The 13,281-nt window shown below is 36.9% G+C and overlaps 1 pseudogene; it reads left to right on the top strand.

The window, feature by feature from the left end:
- Nucleotides 1-972: 972 nt before the first annotated feature.
- LOC105987524 lies at nt 973-1,555 on the top strand (annotated as a pseudogene).
- The last annotated feature ends 11,726 nt before the right edge of the window (nt 1,556-13,281 follow it).

Here is a 13,281-nt window from a genome sequence, read left to right as displayed (position 1 = left end):
GGAAGGAATAATAGGGGAAAAACAAAGGAGGGGGTAACTGCCTGACAGGAAATGTACTCATTACCTTACTCATGTAATGGGGAGCAGGAGGGGGATACGGGATGAATGGGAAGGGGAAATAAATGAGGAGGCAACAATGCTTGTTAAGAAATGTACTCATTATTTTGCCCATGTAATTGTAACCCCTCTGTACGGTATTTTCACAATAAAAAAATTAACCCTCGATTTCTAGTAGAAATAAATCTTATTTTTATGACAAGAGATGGATCTTTGGTTTCATTAGGAAAGATTCAATATTATTGCTTTGTCCCTGGCCCTATGAATAATAGTGTTTTCAGTGCTCGAAAAATAGTTCATTATTCCTACTTTCATCTTGGAAGAAAAATAGTACTTACAAAATTGCTAGGACAATATTTTATAACTCATTATACAATTTAACCATAAATAATACAAATAGCATATTTTCAGATTTTTAAACCTTATCAAGCATTAACATTAGTTGCAAAAGCAATACAAAACCAGGTGTTTTCAAAAGATATCTTTCTTTCCTTATTTTCCCATGTAATTTAATCCCTGATATCTATCTTGGTACATCTTCCTATTTAACAACATTACTCAATATTTACTGAATGAAGTATGTATGGAGTAAAAAATGCATCAACTCTTACAAACGGTTGGTAATGAACCAAACATGCCAGTCAATGGTCTCAATACTGCCAGTCACTAGTTGTGGTCTTTGTAGGCAGTTTTGATCTCTGAAATATATCTTCTGGTAAATTTCCTTTAAGATTTTTATGTATTGAGCAGAAGTGCGCGCAGTCCCGCGGGTCTGTGTCTTGCTTCAACAGTGTTTGGACGGAACAGACCCCGGGGACTCCTCTTTCCACCACCAACTGCCTCTCCACTCACCCCCTCTGACCCTGATCTTCTCCCCGTCGCCTGCCTCCAGGACCAGCAAACGCCTTGTTTTCCTGTGGTTAGCTCTGTATCCACGACCAGCCATGACCTCCCAGATTCGTCAGAATTACTCCACCGAGGTGGAGGCTGCCGTCAACCGCCTGGTCAACTTGCATCTGCGGGCTTCTACACCTACCTCTCTCTGGGCGACTATTTCGATCGCGACAATGTGGCTCTGGAGGGCGTGGGCCATTTCTTCTGCGAGTTGGCTGAGGAGAAGCGTGAGGGCGCCCAGCGCCTCCTGAAGATGCAGAACCAGGATATGCAGAAACCTTCTCAGGATGAGTGGGGTAATCCGTGGAAGCCATGGAAGCCGCCCTGGCCCTGGAGAAGAGCCTGAACCAAGCCATTGTGGATCTTCATGGTTCTGCTTGCACAGACCCCCATCTCTGTGACTTCTGCTCGCACAGACCCCCGTCTCTGTGACTTCCTAGAGAACCACTTCCTGGATGAAGAGGTGAAGCTCATCAAGAAGATGGGCGACCACTGAACCAACCTTCGCAGGCTGGGGGCCCCTCACGCCCAGCTGGGCAGGGATCTTTTCCAACACCTTACGCTCAAACACGACCAGAAAACTCCAGAGTCCAGCAGCCTTTGAGGGGCCATCTCTGCCTCGCCAGACATCAGGGTTTCCGGCGGAGCTTCTGCCTCTAGCCATTGGGACACTTCCTAACTAACCATCCTGGAGCCCTTCCCAAGCTTTGGACCAAATGAAAATAAAGCTTTTTGTAGCAAAAAAATTTATGTATTAGCTTCTTATTAGAACAGAAGACAACTTAACTCACTTAGGAAATAAGTTCTACATTCTAATATCACTACATCATTAAATACCGTGTTCCCGTATTGGTTAACATGGCCACACAAAGAACTATACTTAGTTTATGTCTTTATTTTTGTTCTCCTCAACTATGCGCACTATCTATAATCTGTTATTTTTGTGCTGTGAATATCAATGCATCTATAATTTTCTTTTCTTAAATTTTATTTTATTGTAAAGATGCTGTACAGAGGGGTTACAGTTACATGAGTACTGTAATGAGTACATTTCTTGTTGAACATTGTTACCCTCTTCTTTGTTGTTCTCCCATTATTCCTTCTCCTCCCCACTTCCCTTATTCCTCCCCCCCACCACCACAAAGTTGTAAAGTTCATTTCCAGTATAGTGTCTTGTGGGTATCATTGTTGCAGTGAGTCTTCCGGTGTCTTTGTTTCAGCCATTTTCTTATTCTCCTTCCTCTCCCCAAATTAGACAAATGTATATACAAGATGCCGGGTACCAGAGTCAAGGACAGTGACAACAGGGGGAAGAACATGCAAAGGAAAACAAAAAAAATCACATAGTATGTTAACAATAGCAACAAAAATTAAGAAAGACCTTTTGTGTCTATATCTTGGGGTTCATTTTGCTTAGCATCATCTTATATGGTCATACATATATAGCTTTTGAGCTTTTCTGCTCATTGGGTAAAATTATCATAGATGTATACTAATTATTGCAAATGAGGTTAACCATGGCACCTATGTTTCTTTGAATGTATCACTTCCATTTAAATGGAATTCTATGCTTCCACCAGAAAGAATGACAGTGCCCCATTTATTAGGAAATGGAAAGAGTTGGAAAAAATCATATGAAATGAAGTAAGCCAGACCCAAAAAAATATAATTTTCTTTATTTTTCTGATCCTGTTCTATACACAACTTCTTAATTACTGCTAATTTCAATGATAACAAAACCACACTTTCAAAAAGATTTAACTCAATTCTTTCGTTTATTCATCTTATGTGTCTAGTTTTTGAATATTATGTTTAGATGTTGTTTATAAGGGAGATATCTCTATAAAAAGTTCTTAGCTTCAGGATATTTTTTCTTTTTCAGTAAGAAATGATAAAACATACACAACAAATTAGCCAATTAGTATACATCATGTCAAATAAGCACTAGGGGCAGGGCAAAAGAGATAAAGAATAACCAGGTTAGTATAAATGCAAAGAGGTGAGTATTTGTAAATTAAACCTAAAAGGTAGATATCAATAAATGTGATTTTAAAATAGAAGTACATTCTTGTACTCATATATCCAAGCACATGTCAGTTAAAATGCATAGATATATTTAAACACAGGTGAAAAATCTTGGTAGCTCAAAAGGAAGGAAAATCTATATTTTTAAGTAAGAAATGGACAGGTGGCCTACACAAAGTAAAGATATTTTACATCAGTTGACAAGGAGAACCTCAACGCTTGCACATGGGTACAGAGCTGGAGAGTCACATAATCTTCTAGAAACTTGGGAAGAAAGAGAGGCAAACATTCAGAACGGGTAACTTGGTCAATGCTTACACCGAGTTACCTTCCAATGCACCATTATCAGTTCTACCTACACAGAAGGATGTAGGTAAATGTGGACTATCTTTATTCACATTTTTATTGTCATGTAAATATTTGCTAGCACAAGCAGGTAATGGATTATAAAATTATTCCTTAACTCAAATTTTTCCTTACTTAATACAAGTTGTTTTTTAATTTTTCTCCTAACCTTAAGCGTATTTATTCTGTTCTTTGACTTTTCTCACATCATTTCACGCTGTCAGCAGTGAAATCCTTCTTGGGGTCTCTATATTCTTTTACAGTGGGACTGCCACACAGTTCTCCTCTTTATTTCCTTCCATGGAGTTTTGAGTAGTTATTTTCTTTCCAGGCTTTCACATTGCAGTTGTTTTTGGTTCCATTTCTATTGTTAAAAGTCCAGTCCTCAGGTGGTATCCTAAGCAAAATTTCATCTCAATTATCTTATAATATCTGAAGTTTGTGTTTGATAAATTTGCTTCTAGCACACAGGAGAGTGCAGTGGGTAGAAATGGAACTTCTCTTGGAAAGAGATTTTTCATGCATTCATTCTCTTAGGCAGCGTTTCCTTCCATTGGTTTCAGTGTAGATTTACACAGTTTTAAAATGTCCAAACTGCCTTTTGTAGTGTCAATTGTTCAGTGGATTATAGGCACAGCCTAATGATGCAAATTGGCCAAGCAAAATTTTACCGGTAATTTGGTATCCATACTGGGTTTTATGTCTGCTTATATATAAGATGCAGATACTTCTGAAGACACATTAGCATCTCCCAGAAGATCTATGTAGGTCTTTACCTTCCTCTAGCTGCTCTTTAAATTCCAATGCTGTCACAGGAATCAAGACCCTTCCCTTTAGAATCTTATGCTCACTCTGGCTTCAGGTAAAAACTTGTTTTTTGTTTGTTTGTTGCAGTTACCCAAGTCAGTGTCTTCTGTACCTGTCACCTGATCATTTATAATTCTGCTCCTGATTTCAACATTCATGTATTTTACCTTCCCACTCAGCTCACCCCATTTCCTCCTCAGTAAGTTGTTTAGGCAATTACTTATTTTCAGACTAATATTAAGGATAGCTGTGGAATTAATGAGGCCAAGGTATACTAAAGAAATACATGTTCCCAAAGCAGCATTATATGATGACATCAAAAGCTTGTTTCTTTCTTAATCTACATGAATGTTCTGAGACACATGGTGGTTCTGTACCAAGGCTGTGGATTTTTTTTTGAGGACATAGACTAAAGGGTCTTCAACAGACCCTTCGGAGTCATTGCTCACTTATAATGTTACATAATACAACACATTAAAATAACTTTGTAAAATTTTAAGAAAAAGACTTCTGTTCCCTGATCAATGACTGAAATGAAAAAAAAGCTAGTGTCAACAGCTAGTCATGTATAATTCACTAAATAAGTCAGGTAAGGTAAGTAGCAATATTTTGAACAACGATTTCAAATCCATTCCAGCTATTTATAATTCTATGAATAACTTTCTGCTCACTTACTCTTCATGCCCCAATAAACTAAAACATTCTGTTCTTGCTGATTAGCCTGATCTGTTTTCATATATGTGCTGTCTTCCATATCTTTGCTACTCCAGCTAAGTAAGAGGGACAAGAAGGCTTGTCCCTCTATTAAATCATTACTCACCTCTACCAATTGGTTTCTCTGACTTCAGTCCTGTGGTTCTTAACATTCATTCATGACACAATCTTATCTTGAAAAAGATGCTCACTTTCTAAATGTCTGACCTCTTCTAAGCCTATGGAGATCTATCCTACTTTGAGCTCCATTGCCTCTCTCATTCTTCCCCACTCCAGGACTCATTGAAACATCATATGAAATGAACAACAATGCTGTTCTTGCATCCAGACATCCATTCATTTGCATAACTCTCACTTATTTTGTGAATCATCTCAAGTACGATTCTCCTTGGAAGCCATTTCTAATACTCTCAAGCCTGAAGGACCTGCTATATATTTTGAACATCATATTATCATACTTATGGTATCAGGAAAAAATAGTTTTAATATTTATCTTTCCCAATGGGGCTGCAAAATCTTTAGAGACAGAAGTTGGTTTATATTCATCATATTTTCCTTGGGAAGTAACAACTATGCCTTAATAATCTTTGTGCTCTGGTGGCAAAGACCTTATTGGTGTATAAAAGATGCATAATAATTTTTCTCTATAAATAACTACAAGCTTAAGAAGACTCCTTCAAACCCCAAAATCCACAATGATTATAGAGTAAGAATTTTAGGTTTATACCTCGATTGAACCAAGTATAGCAAGCAACAGTGTCTTCATCTCTAGAAATAGGAGAAGTAACATGCTCATGAACATCACTAGTTTGTTTCAATTTTTCCTTTCATAATCAGAGCTGCCGTGGATAGTTTCAAATGTTTTCAATGTGAATTTCTTTACATGTGCACTTTCCCTTTGGGTTGTTTTTGTTCATGCCTTAACTATTCCTCTAGATGCTGAAGAATCCTTAAGACTAGTGTGTATAGTTAATTAAAGTCATGGCTAAAACATCTTACACACATATTTATAATCACAGGAGGCAAAGGCAGCAGTGAGCAAATACCTGTATGTTTGTTGATGAGGCAAAAGCTACCTCTGGTGGACAGACCATATTTTCATGCCAGTGATTCTAGTCAATGGCACAGAATAGAGCTCAAGGGTAAATCTTCCTCAGAGGTTGCTCTGCTCCAGTCCTACCAGTAAGCATCCTTACATGGATGTCTTATTGCTTCCCCTGCAGAAGGCAAGCTCCAGGCAATGGAAAAAAATAAAGCCTTCTATATAAATTCAGATTTAAAAATATTAATGATTATAACAGGGAAAAGAATCCTTTTGCCTCATGCATTTCTTTAACTAAAAAAATAGTTTGGGTTCACACATAAAATGATGGGATTAAATGCTTAGATTTTTGTTAATTAAGATATTTATCTCCTCTGTGATAAAAGATCTTTAACGACACTATATTCCTCTGCACAACTTCAAGCATACTAGAAATATATAGCTAATAGCCAAGTGATGATATTTAATTTGCTTAATTAAATGTTATTGAGCTCCTATTTGTGTGTGGACAGTATTATAAATAACAGCAACATAGTAGTGTACAAAGGAAAACCTTTGCTTCTAATGTTTTAGATGAGGAATCATGATAAATTAATGTAAATCTATACAGATGGTGTCATAAAGAAAAACCAAAGAATGGAAACATGGGCAAGAAAGATGGGCAAGCATCTTTGAGAAATGTTTACAAAGACACCAGTGTAGGCTACCATGAAAATGAGAGCAGAGCACACAGCTGAAAACCCATAATGAGGTGTGGGCCAGAAGCAGGAACCTGCCTAAAACTTCCTCTGTGATTGTACAAGAAAGAAAAATCCAGGCCTTGAGGGCTTTGAAGATCATGGTCACTGCTTTAATTTTATTCTGAGGGAGACAGGTAACCTATGGGAAGGGTTTAAATATACAAATAATCTTGTGATAAGCACTGGAATTTGCTGGAAAATGTGTCCTTAGGAAAAGTTTGTGATGGTTCGCTAGGCTACCTCTCTGCCTTAAAGAAAGTAATCAAACTTTGACAACCAAATGAAAAACATCCATATCACTGTTTAATAGATAAATGCGTATTTAAAATGTAATTAGGTAGGCATATCAACATATGAAACTGAACTAATAAAAATATATTTTGTAAAACTAGAGGTGTTGTCTTAGTCCAGGAGATAGGAGAGAAAATTCATCCATGTTAAATGATTTACATACAGAAGAGTAATTTAATAGGATCCATTCTTACATAGCTATTTTATATTATTAGTATAAGTCAGGGAGTCACTGCAGAGAATAAATGGTAGCCTGTCCCTCTCAAAGTATCCCTTAGCATCCAACAGGCCTTAAATATAAAATTGACTTTCTTATGAAGTTTACTTAGTAGAAGTAAAGGTGTTTATTTTTCTGAGTAAATGATGGGCATTTTAATTTTGGTATGGAATGTATTGTGTTTCATATAATGTTAGTCATTATTCTATTTGATGGGTATAGCATTCTTAGATTGACATGTTTAAAATTAATGAAACAGTTGTCCTCCCTGGGAAGAATCTAATAAGGAAATTTTTATCTCAGTGAATTATGTTGGGGTCATTAAAACAAATCAATTTTGTTTTGGAGTAGATATTTTCTAAATTCAAAGACATCCAAGTCATTAATATGAATTGACATGTTGCTTAGAAAAATGATGAGTAATCATAACCAAATAAATTAAGCATGATAAGAATGCTGATGGTAGTGTTTCATTTCTGGATCGTAAATTTGATACAGTCTTCTCCTCACTAATCTCTCTGACAGGGTAATTTACTGAGGAGCTAGCCTTTATAGAAACTCTCCTATGTGCCAGAGTCTACAATAGTTGTGATGACTCTTCATTCAAAGATCAATACCTTTCTCTAGTTTGTTCTCAGGTCATAATTTGCCTCCAAAATATTTCATGCATAGCTATCTAAGAGATGTTATAGCCAAGACTATTTGTGGCTATCTAATATAAGGCTTTTGTGTAAAATAGAAGAATGACGTTCCTTTTGAGTGAATAAATGAGAGCAAGCATGCTCATTCAATGAGTATTATGAGTTTCTTACGTGTACATTTTGCAATGCTCAAATCAAGGTAGGCTTATTTACCTCCTGAAATATTCATCCTTTTTTTCTTGTAGCTTTTTTGAAGTGCAGAATATAGGAATATCTGTAGATAGTTTAGAGATATTATGGCATTCTTGGGTAGAGGAAAACATTCTCTTTCCTGTTTTGCTCTTGGAGGAAACAGCCCCATGCCAGACACAGTGTTGGCAATGGAGTTCTAGTTGCATTTATGTTGTCAGTCTTTCTCCTATGTACTTTCATGAAGTGCACAACTGCACAACTCTACCAGAAAGCCCATGATTAATAGTTCTTACAGGAAAGTTAAGAAAAATATATATTAGGTAGGGTTTAGAGAAAGTATCCTATACAATGTCTCTGGTATTTAATTAGATTGGCAGAATGAATTCTTTGTTTAATTTGTTCATAAAATTGTACTGTTTATGGTATATAAGTTGATACATACATGCATTTTAATGCTCAAATTGGGATAGACATATTTATCTCTTCAAACATTTATCTTCTTTTTAAAGTTAATTTTGTTGTCAAGGTGCTGTTACATAAGTAAGGTAGTAAATACAAGTTCAAAAGTTCAATACTAAATTTATCTTTTTTTAAAGAATAAAACATTCCTAATTTTTTCTTTTCATTTTTTGGAAATGTAGAATGCATTCTTATTACCTTTAGTTTTTCTCAGTGCAACAAATCACTGGAGTCTTTGGTCTATCACACAGTACACATTTTTTAATCTTCCCTCATTTCTACTTCCTCTGTCCTTTCCTTGGTCTTTTGTAACCATCATTCTATTCTCCATTTCTGTGAAATCAATTTCAGCTGTTTTCCAAATGCATAATTATATAGTTCATTATACTTAACATTGTGACTTCCTGTCCCATCCCTATTAACAAATGATAAGATTTCACCCTATTTTAAACAATTTGTTTTTTCCCTTCCCCTCCATAAATTATACCAACATCAAATACAGTGAAAACAGGGGTTATACCGTGGGGGAGGGACATAACAAAGCAACAAAGAAATCATCTTATAAATATGTTAGAAAGAATAGCAAGAAAGAAAAACCATTTGAGTCCTTATCTTGGGGCTCATTTTGCCTAACATCAACTTATCTGACCATTTCTGCTTGTCTCAGACATATACTAGTAATTGCAAATAAGGGAACCCATGGGACCTATGTTTCTTTAGGCCTGGCTTACTTTCCTTAATATAATTTTTTCCAAGTCTTTCCATTTCCTAACAAATGGGGCAATGTCATTCTTTCTGATGGAAACATAGAATTCCATTGTGTATATATACCACATTGTTTAAACAGGGATAAAGAGGGACCCATTGCAGCAATGAGATGTACAAGACATTAAGTCAAAAAATGGGGAGGTAGGGGTGGGGTGGAGGATGGGGGGATGGGATGGGAAGGCAGGAATGGGAAGGTGAAACAAAGGAGGAGGCAACAATGCTTGATAAGAAATGTACTCATTACCTTGCTCATGTAATTGTAACCCTCTGTATGGTTTTTTCACAATAAAAAACCTTATTATTAATAATAAAAGAAAGATTTCACCTTTCTTGTCGTTGAATAGTATTCCACTGTGTGGAGGTACCACATTTTTCTTAACCATTCACTGTTGATGGGCACTTAGGTTGTTTTCATTTCATGGCTACAATAGTAGTGCTACAATGAGCATGAAAGTGAAGAAGATTCAATGTATTGACTTATCTTTTTTGTATATATACCCAGGTATGAGAAAGCAACATCCCATAGGAGGATTTCTTTCCATGATGCATTTGTGGAGTTGAACTGAGAGTGATGAGGCAACTTTTTTCTTGCTGCCTTCTTCAATGGTTCTTTTCCTTTTTCTATTCTTTTTATCATTGTGCTAAAACGAAGTACTGGTTCACTCCTCTGCTTTCATTAGATCTTATAAGGGCAGTTTTGTGGATCGATATCTGTTCAGATTGATATTTCTGTAGGGTGATGATCAACTGCTGGAGGATTTTCTTCTGCCACTATCTTGTTTTACTCTTTCAGAACAGGATAATTGGATATCATACCCAAGAGAAGGAGGTAATTTTTAACAATCACCAAAGAAACAGGTGCTTCAGGAGGAAGGAGAAAAAAATAGAAATACAGCATTCTCACATTTTGTACTGTGGCAAAAAATGTGATATGCCTGGAATAAATGATTCATAGTTGGTAGTAAAAAAAAGTAGTTTCTGGGGGGAAAAGCTTTTGCTTGATAGGAGGACCTTGAAATACTAATATTAATAACTTTTGTAAAGAAATGGAAAGATTTAGAGAAAACTTAGGTTATGTAGAGTAAGTCAGGCTCAGAAAAAAGAAAAGATGAACACAGGATGACCCATCGAAACAATGCTACCCAAGGAAAGTATATTGGAAACAAACTTTACAAATTTGGGCAGGGGTAGGGGGTGGAGTAGGGGAGTGGGATGGGGTGGGGAGGAGTAGGGGGAGTTGGGAAGGGATAGTGGGACAAGGGAAGGGGTAACAATGATCAACAAGTAATGCACTCATTGCCTTATTCATGTAACTGTAACCCCTCTGCACAGCATTTTTACAATAAAATAAATTACTCATAAGTAAATATGTTGGGTAGTATGAAAATGTACACAAATGTATTCATTGAAGTATGGTAGATTCAAGGGAGATCACAAACAGTACTAGAAAGGCAAAATCAAAGTTTATCCAAATACAACACATCTTGGACCCATGGAAATAGGTGTGGATTCAATCTCTTCTTGACATTTTCTGCTTTTACTCTATCTTTTTGTGCAGGATTGTCTTTCCCAGGGGAGAAAACCAAAGAATGGCTCAAGCAAATCATATTCTAAAATCCTCACTGATCTTGCTGGGCTCACCTGTCCATCTGTGACCCAAACACTGCAGTTAGGGCAGTATGATAGTTTGGATGTGTGTGAACGTGTTTTCACCATTGTAGTAGATACAACATCAACCTAGAGCCCTCAGTCTCAGATGAGTGTTATGTAGGGTATGTTCTCACAGGAAAATCTAGCACTGTTCTAACAATTGAACTGAATAGTAAAGGTCAGTAAAAAACTTTACAAGACAACTATAGATAGGTAGCAAAAGAGAAATGAGGCAAACGCATAAACACAATGGGAAACAACAATAGCAATAATATTATTTATAAGCTTTGACTTGGTAATCATAGAAGCGGGGTGAAGGGAATAAGACAATGTGGCACTGTCACTAAATACTGGCATTTTTATGACCTAAAATACTTATCACTGACTCCAATGAACTGGGAATCTGTCCTTGAAAATTTGATGGTCTGTGTGCAAACACTAGCAATGAACTTAATTCTCATTATTCCAGGACGGAAAAGTTCTAATGTGCACAAGAAAATTCCAATTCCAAACAAATATTCTAAAATATAACTAAAATTTTAAGAAGTATTTATAAGCAACACACACTCATGTTAGAATATAAAAAGCTGAAGCAATTGTCCCACTCACTAATGATTAGTATAATTTAGAATTAGAAGTACTTGGTACATAAGACATTGGACATAAGTATTTTCCTTTTTATTGTTAAAAAATCTCTTCACTGTATTCTAACATTTTAATAATTCTATTTGTGGCATAATACAAGATTTCCCCATAAGTTTACTAAGCATCATCTTTTTATTTTTTTGGTCGTGGGTTTGAACTCTGGCGTAGGTGCTGTCCCTTAGCTCTTCAGCTCAAGGCAAGTGCTCTACCACTTGAGCCATAGCACCACTTCCGGTTTTCTATTGGTTTATTGGTGATCTCACAGAGTTTCCTGCCTCGACCTCCTGAGTAGCTAGGATTACAAGCATGAGCCACCTGCACCCGGCTCCTTAAGCATCATCTTGTATGTACATTTTTCTAATTTGGGGAGGGGAAGGGAAATAACAAAATGCTGAAATAAGGACAAAGGTTGACTCATTGTAACAATGAGACATACACGACACTATGTTGAAAATGTATAAGACACTGTTGAAAACGAATTTTTACATCTTGGGGTAGAGGGAAAGAGGAGTTTGGAGAGGTGGGGAGGGCAGGGATGGTAAGGAAAAACAAAGGAGGGGGTAACAATGTTTGATAGGAAATGTATTCATTAAGTTACTCATGTAACTGTAACCCCTTTGTATAGTATCTTTACAATAAAAATATATATTAGAAAAGCAAAAAATATGACACGAAGAAGTGGCAGCAAGCTATTAATTTACTGCAACTAATTTTTTCCAATTAAGTTCTATTTCAGGTACATATGCATGATTTTACTATAAGCATCTGTCTTATTTAAATAAACAACTATATTCAGTATTCCTAAAGAAAATTTTCTAAGCATCATATTGAGTTTGGGGGCAGATAAAACTTTACATTTTCCCATGCAAATGATGGCTAAAAGCCTGTGAAATTTTTGTGCAGAAGAAACAGGAAGCATTTTGTTAACAAAATCTAAGCTGGGGATATTTGTGCAGTGCCTTTACAGTATGCTTGCTTTGAAATATTGAGAGGAGCCCTCTGTAGGAACAAGACATGCCAAAGTAGATTAATGGCTTAAGAATTGGTTGTATATTTCCTGAAGTTTGAAGCAATGTTTGGCAAAAGCAGTAACAATATATCCATTCCAATGCGATAGCCTCAAAGCAATGATCATTTCTGTTTTTCATAACTCTCTTATATAATATTTAATGCTGTAAAAATGAACAATCCTGTCTGAGCCAAAAATGTTAAAATAAACAACGTAAGCATGCAGAGGGAAGGAGGGGGAAACTTGTAAACAATAGCATATTTAAAAGTACTTCACATTAAGATGAAGTTTATGTCAGGAAGTAGTACCAAAAACTACTAATAAAAACCTTTTGGAGGGGGGTTCCGGGAAGATGGCGGAGGAGAAGCTGGAATCTGAACAAGCTCTCGCATAGAAAGCAATTTTAGAGTTCCAGTGAACAGTCCTAAGCCAGAGAATCACACCAAGTGTGCCATCACAGGACAGAGAGTTAGACAAGAGAGGGGAAGCCAAGACAAGGAGACACATCTGAGTGCTTGCCAGCAGCCGCCCAGGCGGCTGCAGGGTCGCAATGGCAACCGCAGCCACGGCCATACCTGAGCGCTAACACAGAGAGTCCGGGACAAAGGAGCCAGACGCAGCAGGCAAGCGGATTCTACTCAACAACAGCAAGAACCAACAAGGAGCGGACATCTTCATCCTGCAGCTTGCAGACCAGAGACGACCCAGGAACCAAGACTTGGCGTGAGTAGAAGCCCTCACTCCTTCTCAGGGAGCAGAGGAGGGAAGGCCACCCGTCCCCCCCC

The sequence above is a fragment of the Dipodomys ordii genome, unplaced genomic scaffold, assembly GCF_000151885.1.
Source record: "Dipodomys ordii isolate 6190 unplaced genomic scaffold, Dord_2.0 Scaffold3, whole genome shotgun sequence".
NCBI classification, from domain to species: domain Eukaryota; kingdom Metazoa; phylum Chordata; class Mammalia; order Rodentia; family Heteromyidae; genus Dipodomys; species Dipodomys ordii.
The sequence above is the reverse complement of the archived record's forward strand: the minus strand, read 5'-3'. Positions and strand labels throughout refer to the sequence as shown.